Raw genomic sequence first — 16,085 nt, forward strand, 5'->3', positions numbered from 1 at the left:
GAAGGCAAAGGAATAAAGCAAATTCGAAGACTATGTGTTACAAAAGAACATTGAGAATGGATATTGGCAAATGGAAGGGTCTGGATGCCAATAGACTAGAAGCTTACCAAGTTTTGGAGAAAACTGTATTGTCAAAGAAACCACAAACTTGTGTAAAAAGCCTAAATTTGTTAGTTAAGCCTTAAAGCAACCTCTGGCACGAAGTTGCACAGTCCCTAGGGAGAGCATTCTCCCCATCTCTCTCTTTAGATGTAGCCAAGGAGAATAGGGGTCCAGGAAGAAGTCCTTTAGAAGATGATGCCAAGGCCGGGGCGGAGCAAGATGGCGGAGGAGTAGGAGACCTAGATTTTGTCTGGTCTCAGGAATTCAGCTGAATAGGGATCAAACCATTCTGAACATCTACGAACTCAACAGGAGATCGAACAGGAGAGTAGCAACAACTCTCTGAACAGAGAAGCGACCACTTACTGGAAGGTAGGGCGTGCGGAGAAGTGAATCCGAGGCGATATTCGGGAGGATAGACGGCGGGGAAGGGGCCTCCGCCGGCCGCTTCTGGCAAGTGCTAGAGCCGCGGAGCACAAAATCGGACCTTTTAAAAGTTGGCTCGGCGGAGGGACGTCGCTGCAGTGGCTAAGCGGGGGGTGGAATCCTCCCGGGACAGTGTGGTCTCAGGACCCTTGGGGTCACAGAGAGACCGGGGGTGCCTGAGTGCGGCAGAGCTCCCAGGTATCAGAGCAGGGAAGCCGGCTGCAGAGACGGAGCAGAGTCGCGGGCTCTCAGCTCTGGGTTGCCACAAACTGTGATCTGCGGCCCAGTCGGGGCACGGCTCCCCCAGCAGGGACCCAACAAGCAGCAGATCCGGGGAGACTCCCCTTCCTTCCTGGGGAGGAGCGGTGCGGGAACGCACTGCAGGGATCTGCTGGGTTTGGAGACTCCGTGCGGGGTCGGGTGCCAGAGATAGCAACGCTTGATCACAGGCCGGGTGAGCACGGAGTGCGGCCAGAGACCGGGGACACGGGAGTGACTGCTTTTCTCTGGGGGCGCACTGAGGAGTGGGGCCCCGAGTTCTCGGCTCCTCCGGGCGGAGACTGGGAGGCCGCCATTTTCGCCCTGGTCCTCCAAAGCTGTACCGAGAGCTTGCAGGGAACAAAAGCTCCTGAGAGCAAACTGGAGCAGCTTCCTTAGCCCGGACCGACAAGGGCGGGGCAATTCCGCCTCCGGCAAAGACATTTGGAAACCACAGCAACAGGCCCCTCCCCCAGAAGATCAGCACAAACAGCCAGCAAGCCAAGACCAAGTTGATCGATCAAGGAGAATAGGAGAACTCCAGCGCTAGGGGAATACTGCACATAGATTCATGGCTTCTTTTTTTTTTTTTTTTTTTACCATGATTCATTATTTCATCAAAGTTAATTTTTGTTGACTTTTTTTATTTTTCTTTTTCCCTTTTTCAACCAACATCTTATAAATCCCTTTTTTAAAAAAAAAAAAACATTTTTTATTTTTTTTTCATTTTTAGAGTCATATTTTATCCCTTCATAGTAGTTATCCTTGTTTTTGGCATATATATATAAGTTGTTCTCTCTTTAAAATTTTGAGGTACAGTTTCTTCTAACAGATCAAAATATACCCTAAACCACTAGTGTATGGCTTTGTTCTAGTCTCCTGCCTGATCACATTCTCTCCCTTTTTCCTTTTTTTTTTTTTTTCCTTAAATCTTCTTTCTTTTTTCAAACAACTTATCTTACCAAGTCCTTTTATTAAATCTTTTATAATTTTCATCTTTACAGTCATCTTCCATCCCTTCATTGTATCAACCCTTATTTTGTACATATATGTCTTTCTTCCTTTAAAATTTTAGGAGGCACTTTTTTCTAACAGACCAAAATACGCCCAAAATCTAGTGTGTGGCACTGATCTATGCACTAGCCTGATCATATTTGATCATATTCTGCCTTTTTTGAATTGTTTTGTTTTTGTTTTTATCTTTTTTTCTTTTTTTTTTTTCTTTTTCTCTTTCTTTTTTCTTTCTTTCCCTTTCCTTTCCCCTGGTTTCAGGTCTTTTCTGATTTGTATACAGTATATTTGCTGGGGACGTTGTAAACCTGTTAGCCTTTTGTTCTCTCATTCATCTATTCTCCTCTGGACAAAATGACAAGACGAAAGAAATCACCTCAGCAAAAAGAACAAGAGGTAGTACCGTCTGCCAGGGACCTACTCAATACGGACATTAGTACGATGTCAGACCTAGAGTTCAGAATCATGACTTTAAAGATACTAGCTGGGCTTGAAAAAAGCGTGGAAGTTATTAGAGAAACCCTTTCTGGAGAAATAAAAGAACTAAAATCTAACCAAATCGAAATCAAAAAGGCTATTGATGAGGTGCAATCAAAAATGGGGGCACTGAATGCTAGGATAAATGAGGCAGAAGAGAGAATCAGCGATATAGAAGACCAAATGATGGAAAATAAAGAGGCTGAGAAAAAGAGAGAGAAACAACTACAGGATCACGAGGGCAGAATTCGAGAGATAAGTGATACGATAAGACGAAACAACATTAGAATAATTGGGATCCCAGAAGAAGAAGAGAGAGAGAGAGGGGCAGAAGGTATATTGGAGCAAATTATAGCAGAGAACTTCCCTAATGTGAGGAAGGAAACAGGCATCAAAATCCAGGAGGCACAGAGAACCCCTCTCAAAATCAATAAAAATAGGTCAACACCCCGACATCTAATAGTAAAACTTACGAGTCTCAGAGACAAAGAGAAAATCCTGAAAGCAGCTCGGGAGAAGAGATATGTAACCTACAATGGTAGAAACATTAGATTGGCAACAGACCTATCCACAGAGACCTGGCAGGCCAGAAAGGACTGGCAAGATATCTTCAGAGCACTAAACGAGAAAAATATGCAGCCAAGAATACTATATCCAGCTAGGCTATCATTGAAAATAGAAGGAGAGATAAAAAGCTTCCAGAACAAACAAAAACTAAAGGAATTTGCAAACACGAAACCAGCCCTCCAAGAAATATTGAGAGGGGTCCTCTAAGCAAAGAGAGAACCTAAAAGCAGCAAAGAGCAGAAACGAACACAGACAACAGACAGTTAACAGTCACCTTACAGGTAATACAATGGCACTAAATTCATACCTTTCAATAGTTACCCTGAATGTAAATGGGCTCAATGCCCCAATCAAAAGACACAGGCTATCAGATTGGATTAAAAAACAAGACCCATCCATATGCTGTCTGCAAGAGACTCATTTTACACCCAAAGACACCCCCAGATTGAAAGTGAGGGGGTGGAAAACCATTTACCATGCTAATGGACACCAAAAGAAAGCTGGGGTGGCAATCCTTATATCAGACAAACTAGATTTTAAAACAAAGACTGTAATAAGAGATGAGGAAGGACACTATATCCTACTTAAAGGGTCTATCCAACAAGAAGATCTAACAATTGTAAATATCTATGCCCCTAACATGGGAGCAGCCAATTATATAAGGCAATTAATAACAAAAGCAAAGAAACACATTGACAACAATACAATAATAGTGGGGGACTTTAACACCCCCCTGACTGAAATGGACAGATCATCTAAGCAAAAGATCAACAAGGAAATAAAGACTTTAAATGACACACTGGACCAAATGGACTTCACAGACATATTCAGAACATTCCATCCCAAAGCAACGGAATACACATTCTTCTCTAGTGCCCATGGAACATTCTCCAGAATTGATCACATCCTAGGTCACAAATCAGGTCTCAATCGGTACCAAAAGATTGGGATCATTCCCTGCATATTTTCAGACCACAATGCTTTGAAACTAGAACTCAACCACAAGAGGAAAGTCGGAAAGAACTCAAATACATGGAGGCTAAAGAGCATCCTACTAAAGAATGAATGGGTCAACCAAGAAATTAAAGAAGAATTAAAAAAATTCATGGAAACCAATGAAAATGAAAACACAACTGTTCAAAATCTTTGGGATACAGCAAAGGCAGTCCTGAGAGGAAAGTATGTAGCAATACAAGCCTTTCTCAAGAAACAAGAAAGGTCTCAAATACACAACCTAACCCTACACCTAAAGGAGCTGGAGAAAGAACAACAAAGAAAGCCTAAACCCAGCAGGAGAAGAGAAATCATAAAGATCAGAGCAGAAATCAATGAACTAGAAACCAAAAGAACAGTAGAACAGATCAACGAAACTAGGAGCTGGTTCTTTGAAAGAATTAACAAGATTGATAAACCCCTGGCCAGACTGATCAAAAAGAAAAGAGAAATGACCCAAATCAACAAAATCATGAATGAAAGAGGAGAGATCACAAGCAACACCAAAGAAATACAAACAATTATAAGAACATATTATGAGCAACTCTATGCCAGCAAATTAGATAACCTGGAAGAAATGGGTGCATTCCTAGAGAAGTATCAACTACCAAAATTGAACCAGGAAGAAATAGAAAACCTGAACAGACCTATAACCACTAAGGAAATTGAAACAGTCATAAAAAATCTCCCAAGAAACAAAAGCCCAGGGCCAGATGGCTTCCCAGGGGAATTCTATCAGACATTTCAAGAAGAATTAATACCTATTCTCCTGAAACTGTTCCAAAAAATAGAAATGGAAGGGAAACTTCCAAACTCATTTTATGAGGCCAGCATTACCTTGATCCCAAAACCAGACAAAGACCCCATCAAAAAAGAGAATTACAGACCAATATCCTTGATGAACATGGATGCAAAAATTCTCACCAAAATACTAGCCAATAGGATCCAACAGTACATTAAAAGGATTATTCACCACGACCAAGTGGGATTTATCCCTGGGCTGCAAGGCTGGTTCAACATCCGCAAATCAATCAACGTGATACAATACATTAACAAAAGAAAGAACAAGAATCATATGATCCTCTCAATAGATGCAGAAAAAGCATTTGACAAAGTACAACATCCTTTCTTGATCAAAACTCTTCAGAGTATAGGGATAGAGGGTACATACCTCAATATCATAAAAGCCATCTACGAAAAACCTACAGCGAATATCATTCTCAATGGGGAAAGGCTGAGAGCTTTTCCCCTAAGGTCAGGAACGCGGCAGGGATGTCCACTCTCACCACTGCTATTCAACATAGTATTAGAAGTCCTAGCCACAGCAATCAGACAACAAAAAGAAATCAAAGGCATCCAAATCGGCAAAGAGGAAGTCAAACTCTCACTCTTTGCAGATGATATGATACTGTATGTGGAAAACCCAAAAGACTCCACCCCAAAACTGCTAGAACTCATACAGGAATTCAGTAAAGTAGCAGGATATAAAATCAATGCACAGAAATCAGTGGCATTCCTATACACCAACAACAAGACAGAAGAGAGACAAATCAAGGAGTCGATCCCATTTACAATTGCACCCAAAACCATTAGATACCTAGGAATAAATCTAACCAAAGAGGCAAAGGATCTGTACTCAGAAAACTATAAAATACTCAGGAAAGAAATTGAAGAAGACACAAAGAAATGGAAAAACGTTCCATGCTCATGGATTGGGAGAATCAACATTGTGAAGATGTCAATGCTACCTAGAGCAATCTACACATTCAATGCAATCCCCATCAAAATACCATCCACTTTTTTCAAAGAAATGGAACAAATAATCCTAAAATTTGTATGGAACCAGAAGAGACCCAGAATAGCCAGAGGAATACTGAAGAAGAAAAGCAAAGCTGGCGGCATCACAATTCCGGACTTCCAGCTCTATTACAAAGCTGTCATCATCAAGACAGTATGGTACTGGCACAAAAACAGACACATAGATCAATGGAACAGAATTGAGAGCCCAGAAATGGACCCTCAACTCTATGGTCAACTTATTTTTGACAAAGCAGGAAAGAATGTCCAATGGCAAAAAGACAGTCTCTTCAACAAATGGTGTTGGGAAAATTGGACAGCCACATGCAGAAGAATGAAACTGGACCATTTCCTTACACCACACACAAAAATAGACTCCAAATGGTTGAAAGACCTAAACGTGAGACAGGAGTCCATCCAAATCCTAAAGGAGAACACAGGTAGCAACCTTTTCGACCTTAGCCGCAGCAACTTCTTCCTAGAAACATCGCCAAAGGCACGGGAAGCCAGGGCAAAAATGAACTATTGGGATTTCATCAAGATAAAAAGCTTCTGCACAGCAAAAGAAACAGTCCACAAAACCAAAAGACAACCGACAGAATGGGAGAAAATATTTGCAAATGACATATCAGATAAAGGGCTAGTATCCAAAATCTATAAAGAACTTATCAAACTCAACACCCAAAGAACAAATAATCCAATCAAGAAATGGGCAGAAGACATGAACAGACATTTCTCCAAAGAAGACATCCAAATGGCCAACAGGCACATGAAAAAGTGCTCAACATCGCTTGGCATCAGGGAAATCCAAATCAAAACCTCCATGAGATACCACCTCACACCCGTCAGAATGGCTAAAATTAACAAGTCAGGGAATGACAGATGTTGGCGGGGATGTGGAGAAAGGGGAACCCTCCTACACTGTTGGTGGGAATGCAAGCTGGTGCAACCCCTCTGGAAAACAGTATGGAGGTTCCTCAAACAGTTGAAATTAGAGCTACCGTTCGATCCAGCAATAGCACTACTGGGTATTTACCACAAAGATACAAATGTAGGGACCCGAAGGGGTACGTGTACCCCAATGTTTATAGCAGCAATGTCCACCATAGCCAAACTGTGGAAAGAGCCAAGATGCCCATCGACAGATGAATGGATAAAGAAGAAGTGGTATATATACACAATGGAATATTATGCAGCCATCAAAAGGAATGAGATCTTGCCATTTGCAACGACGTGGATGGAACTGGAGGGTGTTATGCTGAGTGAAATAAGTCAATCAGAGAAAGACATGTATCACATGACCTCACTGATATGAGGAATTCTTAATCTCAGGAAACAAACTGAGTGTTACTGGAGTGGTCGGGGGTGGGAGGGATGGGGTGGCTGGGTGATAGATATTGGGGAGGGTATGTGCTACGGTGAGCGCTGTGAATTGTGCAAGACTGTTGAATCACAGATCTGTACTTCTGAAACAAATAACGCAACATATTTTAAGAAAAAAGAAAAAGAAGAAGATAACAGAAGAGGAAGAAAAGGGGAGTATGTCAGAGGGGGAGACGAACCATGAGAGATGATGGACTCTGAAAAAGAAACTGAGGGTTCTAGAGGGGAGGGGGGTAGGGGGATGGGTTAGCCTGGTGATGGGTATTGAGGAGGGCACGTTCTGCATGGAGCACTGGGTGTTATGAACAAACAATGAATCATGGAACACTGCACCAAAAACTAATGATGTAATATATGGTGATTAACATAACAATAAAAATTAAAAAAAAAAAAAAAGAAGATGATGCCAAGGATCACAAAGGATAATGGATGAGACGGTCCCTGCCCCAGGCTAGGCAACTTTGATATCTGCCTATTGGTATTTTAGAATTGTAATACCAGTGTGTCTGTGGAACAGTGACTACTGTGGGTCTCTCAGGCTCCCCTTGCCCTTTTTTTTTTAAAAGATTTATTTAGGGAGGGGGAGGTGAGAGTGCGTGGGCATGGGGTGGGGAGGGGAGGAGAGGGGCAGAAGGAGAGGGAGAATGAGAATCTGAAGCAGGCTCCATGCCCAGCAGGGAGCCCCGTTGTCATGGGGCTCAATCTCATAACCCTGAGATCATGACCTGAGCTGAAATCAAGAGTTGGACACTTAACCAACTGAGCCACCCAGACGCCCCTCAGTCTTGCCCTTCCTGAATGGGAGTACTTATTGAAGTTATCCTGTTCCTGATCCATTATTGTACACTTGTAGGTTGGCATGGGTGTGAGGCAGACAACTTGCCTTTTTAGTTCCCAGGGCTTCAGTCTAAGAGAAGTTGCATCTGTTTTTGATGGAGAGGACTATGAAATGCAATGGCAGATTGGACTTTGCATTGTCTTCCACAAGGACCAGTTGAAGGTGTTTTACTTGTGGGAAGAAGAGAACAAACAAGTGTTTAAAGACCAGGAGAGTATACTTTGGTGGAGACCGTTATTGCTCACCAAATGGGCTCACCATGGACTCCTCTACATTTCCCAGCCTGCAATATTGGCCAATAATTTTCTTTTCTTGTAATGTCTTTCTGATATCAAGGAATCAAGTTTTGCAAGCCTTATAAAAATGAGTTTGGATATTTCTTTTCCTCTATTCTCTGGATGCATTTGTTTAGATCAGCATTATTTGGACTATAAATTTTTGTAAAACCATTTGGGTCTGCAGTGTTCTTTGTGGGAAGAGTTTTAATTTCAGATTCAATTTCTTTGATCGATATAAGACTACTGGCATTTTTAAATTTCTTCTTGTGGTAATTTTGGTAAATTGTATTCTAGGGAATTTGTATATTTCACCTTAATCTTCCATTTTATTGGCATAAATATGGACACACAGAGTGTCAATTTGTTAACATAAAGTTGTTTATGATATCCTCTCATTATCTTTTTAAAGTATATAAGATTCATAGTGATATCCCATTTTTAATATTTGATTTTGGTATCTGTGTTGTCTCTCTCCCCTTTTTTTTCCCCTCTAGATTTGTCTTGCTAGGGTTTAAAAAAAAAAGATTTTATTTGTTTATTTAATTTAGAGGGAGAGAAAGAGTGAGCATTCATGAGCGGGGGGGGCACAGAGGGGGAGTGCGGAGTCTGATATGGGGCTCCATCTCACAATCCTGAGATCATGACCTGAGGCGAAACCAAGAGTTGGGGGCTTAACCGACTGTACCGCCCAGGTGCTCCTTGCTAGAGGTTTATTAATTATATTAATCTACTTAAAGATTAAGATTTTGGCTTTGTTGATTTACTCTATTGTGTCTCTTTTTAAAATTGATTTCTGCTCTTACCTTTTTGCTTCCCTTCTCCTTGTTTTGGGTTTAGTTTGCTGTGCTTTTTCTAGCTTTTGAGTTGGAATCTTAGATCATTGGTTTTCAACCTTTCTTATTTTTTAATATATAAATTTTATAAGATTTATGCTTTCTTCTAGGCACTGCCTTAGTAGTGTCGTTGGCCACACCATCTCCCTTCTCCTACACATCAAGTAGTCAGACTCCTGATGGCGGAAATGTAGGATGCGACCTGCCTGAATCTCTTGACTCATCGTTTGGAGGAAAGCCACGCAGAAGAGCTACCTGACCTGCCTTGGCTTGTGATATAAGTAAGAAACAACTGTGATGTGTCTGGCTACTGAGTTTTCTATCTGGTTTATTTGTTTGTTTTGTATTTGTTTGCTATAGCCTAGCCTATCTTGGCTGATACAAGAGGACTTGTCTTATATCAGCTCCTGTGTTGGTCTACATGAGAGTTTCCCATGACCTCTTCTCTTTTACACCCCCAAATATCAATATTAGGAGATTCTTGTTCTAAGACATTTTCACTGAAGACCTGGGGGATAGTGAAGGGGTGTTAGTACAATACAGAAGACAATAGGAAACAACGATAAATTTAATGTGCCTTCCCCTCCCTGTCATAGGGAGTTTTTCATTGTCTTTTCAGTCTGGCCCTGCCCTGTTATCAAGTTTTGGGGTTCCTTTCTCTGTTTAGACTCTTTCCTCCCAGTTCATATTCTTTCTTCTTCCCATTCCTCCTATTCCAGAGCACCCCAAACTCTCCAGCTTTTACATATGGCTCTTCCTTACCTTGGATCGAATAAAATTCTTAGTCACGGTGTCTTTTCTATTGATCAAAGCACACCCAGAGGTCTGGGGCCAAACATGTTTGTGGGCCGCCTGATGGAGAATCAGAGCAGGCACTCCAAGTTAAGAGGACTTTCCCCCAGAACCTAGAGTTGTATTTAAAAAGGTCCTCTTACCACTTTCTTTATATGCTCAAGTTTTTACCTATTTTATTTCATTTATTTTATTTTTCACATAGTTGAAATCCTGCCCTGCATCCTACTTTTATGACTTAATGTTCTATCATGAGTATTTACTATATTACTATATGATTTTGATAAACACTATTTTACATTCACATTTTTCCCCTATTTAAAAACCCAACGATCAGTCCTAAGGGGTATAGAAAGGACATGCAACTTCCTGAAATCCCAACCACTGGACAGAGATGAATTGGGCTGCATGACTTCAGCTCTGACAGCTGAACAGAAAGAATATTCAGAAAGTCTATGGAATGAGGTGCCTGGGTGGCTCAGTCCATTAAGCGTCTGACTCCTGGTTTCAGCTCAGGTCATGATCTCGCAGTTGTGAGACTGAGCCCCCCGTTGGGCTCCAGGCTAGGGCAGAGTCTGCTTCAGATTCTGTCTCTCCCTCTTCCTCTGCCCCATCCCCCAATTGCTTGCGTGTGCGCTCTCTTGAAAAAGAAAGAAAAGAAGAAAGAAAGAAAGAAAGAAAGAGAGAGAGAGAGAGAGAGAGAGAGAGAGAGAAAGAAAGAAAGAAAGAAAGAAAGAAAGAAAGAAAGAAAGAAAGAAAGAAAGAAAGAAAGAAAGAGAGAAAGAAAGAAAGAAAGAGAAAGAGAGAAAAAGAAAGAAAGAAAGAAGGAAAAAGTCTGTGAGGTGACTGTTTGCACAAAGCTGTCGTCCCTTACCAAACTGTAACAGAGCCATGGTCCTGAGAACCAGGACTGCCGGACTCAGATGCATCTGGATATGTCTGGAGCAGTTGTGGGGAAGGGGCCAGGCAGTAGTCCCTTGTCAGAAGGGTTTCCCTAGGAACCCTTGGGAGAGGGTCCAGCCTGTGAATGTGGCTAACATTGCCCTGGCCCCGCCTCAGAGCGAGGGGCTATAATGGCGAGTGAATAAAAAAAGCAGGGCAACTTCACTGAAATTTCTGTGGGAGTATCAAAATTCTTCCTTTGTGTTCTCAGCAATAGTGACCCACAGAGGAGGGAAGGGATGGTGGAAAGATCCTCCACCCCCACCCCCACACCCTTGATGGATAACCCTGGGAAACAGATTGGACACAGCTGCCGGAGCTGTCAGCTGAACCAAATTATGAAAAAGGAGGGTCTGAAGAGTTGCCATAAGAACTGGCCATGATAGGGGTGCCTGGATGGCTCAGTTGGTGAAGCATCTGTCTTTGGCTCAGGTCATAATCTCAGGTTCCTGGGATCGAGCCCCGAATAAGGCTCACCGCTCAGTGGGGGAGTCTGCTTCTCCCACTCCCTCTGCCCCTCCCCCCCAAGCTCATGCTCTCTCTTTCCCATTCTCTCTCTCCCAAATAAATAAAATCTTAAAAAAAAAAAAAAAGAACTGGCCATGACTTTAATGTTCAGTCTATTTGAGAACCAATCACCAGCTAACAAAAAGGCGAGGGAGGTCAGAGGACCAAAGCGGTCACTCAGCACCATTCCCAGATCCTCAACTGAGGAGGACAGAGAACAGACATCACGTTCATAGGAAGGCCTGTAGGCCAGGTTAGAGGCAGGAAACCCTATGCAAGAGTAGCCCCTGCATAGGGGATCAGCGAGAGGTCTGCATACATAGACAAGGCTGTGAGGAAGAGGACCTGGCTTGGAGTCTGGCTTTATTGGAAGCCTGCCACGTAATTAGCGCCGCTGCTCTTCAGACCTGCCCTTTCAGGCCCAAGAAGGTAACACCCTGATGTTACTAGCCCTTGAATGTTGTATAGATGCTCATGGTTTTCTACACCCTGCCTACAACTTTGTCAATAGTCCCTTGATTAAGTTATCTGTTAAATCAATGATCCCAACATGAATGTACCATCCATTTGCTACTAGGACACTACTGATACAGGGCTAGTCTGTTGATGGCGCTGCAAAGGCCCCCTGGGACTCTGGCTCTGGAGACAGGACGAGGCCAAGATTTACATGGTGGACCCCGGCAGGGGAGTTGTATGAGGAAGACACAACAGGTAAGGATAGAGATTGTGATTTCATTGCCATACTTCAGAGGTCCCTGGTAGGAATGGAATTTGGCAATGCATTTAGGCCTGACACATCGGGATAGGGAGAGATTAGATCCAATTTGAAGCACGGTGGGGTGGTGCTATTACGAGGCAGAAAAGCTAATGAAATAAGACCATAGCCCAGGACCATGTATCACCCAGATCTTATTCTACTTGCTCTTTGGAGAAGAGCTGAGCAGAAGGCTAGACTCAGGTTGGATGAGTGATTACAATTAGAGCTCATGCGGAAGAAGTAGCGTCAGGCCGCTACCTGACGCTGGAGTTCCTACATGGGGTCTGGCACTCGTGGGCCCCTCTACAAATTTGGCAGAAGAAATGAAGATGCTTAGGGGCGCCTGGGTGGCTCAGTCGGTTAAGCGTCTGCCTTCAGCTCAGGTCATGATCCCAGGGTCCTGGGATGGAGTCTCGCATTGGGGTCCCTGCTCAGTGGGGAGCGGGCTTCTCCCTCCACCTGCAGCTCCACCTGCTTGTGCTATCTTAAAAAAAAAAAAAAGAGAGAGAGAGAGAGAAATGAAGATGCTTACAAAACAGCATAGGGAGGACATTCTTCTCCACTGACTTTCAGAATATACTCTCATGGAAGGAATGTTTGAGAGAGACAGTACTGGAAATACTCAGAAAACCCAAGGGGTTGGGGAGGGTGGCCATGAGGAATTTTAAAACAGCTTTGTTATGAATTTAATAAATGCTGGAAAAGTGACAGGGTTTAGAAAAGTTAATTAAAAAAAAACACCACCCTGGAGCACTAAATCTGGTTTTATTTACCCAGGCCATGTGGTACTTCCCTTAGTAAACCAAAGAATTTATAGGCATTGGAAATTGAGATTTTATTGTGTAAACTTAGAATGTGCAATCATGAATACATGACAGAAATAACGTGGAGGGAAATGGCTGTGGTATTGTTCCCCTAAATTCTCCCAGGGCCTTTGCACATGCTGTTCCCAATGTCTGGAACCTTCTTCTCCTTCCTCATACCTGGAAGAAGTTCAGGTATTCTTGTTATGCCCTGATATAACTTTTGTACTGTTCCTTTACAGAACTATCACTATTGGAAGTCATGCTTTCATGGGGTTGTTTGATCAATGTCATGTCTTGTTCCTTAGTTGATAACCTCCATGAAGGCAAGTGCTGTGTTCTGATCACCATTGTTGCTCTAAAACCCAGGGACTGACACCTGCCAGATGTTCAATAGGTATTTCACAGGTGACTGCCTGAAGAACTTTTAAAGCATGCCAAGTTAAGACTGGCTTCCCAAGTAAGAGAAGGTAAAGCATAACATAATTCTGGTAACCTGGGCCCATATTGCCTGCATTTCTCCATGTAAAGACTCCCACACTAGTGAAGTGGGAGCATGCTATACCAGCATGGTAACTGCTGACATTGGGACTTGATGAGGTGGGGTAGTGAAGCCTTTACTTGGGTAGAGTTCTGCCCTTGTAGCATGAGAGACAAATAACTCCTTTGATTCCCCCCAAATTGCCAAAAGGCTTTCATTTAACTCAGAGGTCTTGGATGTTGGAGTGGCCGCTACTACTATGCAAATATCATGGTGCATTGACTGACCTGGAGAAGTTCTGAGGTGGTGAGGAGGTCTAGACTGCACTGTGTTGATACTTTTCTCTGCTTTCTTTGATGTGAAATTTTAGGCCTCTTATCATCAAGTTAATCACGAAAATCTATGGCAGTTATATTTGGAAAGGAAGGCTATATGCCTGGGCAGAGTTATATGTGAGAGAAGAAACACCAGTGTCCTTGGTCAGTGATGCTACAGAGCTGCTTAGTGTGGCCCATGGTTAAGTGGAAGTGTGATATGGTGGCTTCATTAAAAGACATTTGGCACATGCCCTCTGACTTTTATTCTCTCTTCCTTCCTCCTTCCCTCCCTCTCTCTCTTCCCTTCTTTCAAGAACACTTAACATGAGATTTACTGTCTTGACAGATTTTTAAGTGTACAGTACTGTTATCTATAGGCACAGTGTTGAACAGGAGATCTCTAGAATTCTTCTATCTCGCAAAACTGAAATTTCATATATGTTGATTAGCAATTTCCCATTTCCCCCTTCCCCCAGCCCCTGGCAACCACCATTCTATTCTTTGCTTCTACGAGTTTGACTATTTTAGATAACTCATACAGGTGGAATTATGCAGTATTTATCCTTCTGTGACTGGCTTATGTCACTCAGCACAATGTCCTTAAGGTTCATCCATGTTTTTATATATGTCAGAATTTCCTTCTTTTAAAGGCTAAATAATATTCCAGTGTATGTGTATATCATATGTTCTTCATCCATTCATCCATTGATGGACATTTAGATTTCATCTACATCTTGGCTATTGTGAATATTGCTGCAATGAACATGGGAGTGCTAATATCTCTTGAGATCCTGATTTCAATTATTTTGGATAAATATGTAGAAGTGGGATTGTTGGATTATATGGTAATACAACTCGACAGCAAAAAACTCCCCTAATTACCTGATTTTAAAAAGGGCTAAAGACTTGAGTAGACATTTCTCCAAAGAAAACCTACAAAAGTCCAACTGGTATATGAAAAGATGCTCAACATCACTAATCATCAAGGAAATATAAATCAAAACTACAATGAGATGTCACCTCACACATGTCAGGATGGCTATTCTCAAGAAAACAAAATTCAAGTGCTGGTGAGGATGTGGAGAAATTAAAACCCTTGGGCACTATCGGTGGGAATGCAAATTGGTGCACTGCTATGGACAACAGTATGGAGGTTTTTCAAAAAACTAAAAATAGAACTACCATATGATCCTTCCTCCTGCTTGCTCTATGATACATGTATGTAATGGCTGAAGATCTAGCTATAGGCTCTTAGCAAAGGGAAGGGGACTGTTAATTCCCACAATGATGAGGGCCACACCCAGGGGATGGTAGAGTGGTGGCTGGAAGAAGTCTGAGGATTTGTGAAGTGTCCATAATTCCCAACTCTGAACTATTTAGTGAAAGAAAGAGAGAGAAACTTTTATCTATCTCATTGTTATTTTAGGTCATTGTTACCTTCAGCTGAACCTAATTCCAATGAATACTTTTTTTGGGAATACTAGATTATTGGTAAGCCACAGCTTTGCCTATGTTTATTTAGAAAGGATCTGAGCTTTGCCATAGGTCACTGGGAATTGATCTGGTTCAAGTGGGGATTCTCTGGAATGTGATATAGACATGAAATATGCAGATGGGCCAGTGACTGGGACTTACATTTTGGGGACAGTTGACAGATGATAGATACTGGTGACTTCCAAGTGATTTATTTCCCTTTCTCAAAGACTCAGTCTTTAGAAAAATCGTGAGTGATGGGAACTTCTGCCCACCTTGAGCTGTTAGGGGCTTGTCCAGTATTCTCTCCAAGATTTCTCAAGATTCCTGGGAAGAGCTTCTGTGTCATAGTGACCTTTGGATTTTCTTTCCTTGTGATGTGCTAATCCTCTTTTTTTTTTTTTTTTCCTGGCAACTGCCTTTTTTTCTTTCCTGGGTCCTTTCAAGGTGGAACATAACTCTTCCTTCTTTGTTCCCTCAGAGAACCTCTTAAGCAGCTTTGCCTGAAGGTTTGTGGATAGTTGGATACCTGATAAAGAGCCATTTGCTCTGTTCACACTTGATGCAAAGAAACAGTGGAGCTGTGAAGTAACAGTTTTTTAAAAATTCAATTTTTGATTTTTTTGTTCTTTCAACAATTTTTTATTATAGTAAAACATTGAACATAACATTTGCTATTTTAACATGTACAATTTTACATGTATAATTCAGTGCCATGAATAATGTTCACAATGCTGTGCAACCATCACAATTTTTAAATTTTTGATTTCCCAAATCAAATTATTTTCTTTGAAAGATTTATTTATTTGAGAGAGAGAGAGCGTGTGTGCGTGCAGCGGGGAGGGGCAGAGGGAAAGGAAGAGAGAGGGAGCGACTCTCAAGCAGACTCCTCACTGGGCATGGAGCCCCACTCGGGCTTGATCTCATGACCCTGAGATCATGACCTGAGCTGAAATCAAAAGTCAGATGCTCAACCAACTGAGCCACCCAGGTGCCCCTCAAATCAAATTCTTATACAGAGTCCTTGTCCCTCACCCAAGGTGTTATTAT

Source organism: Zalophus californianus, chromosome 11 (genome assembly GCF_009762305.2).
Source record: "Zalophus californianus isolate mZalCal1 chromosome 11, mZalCal1.pri.v2, whole genome shotgun sequence".
Taxonomy (NCBI): domain Eukaryota; kingdom Metazoa; phylum Chordata; class Mammalia; order Carnivora; family Otariidae; genus Zalophus; species Zalophus californianus.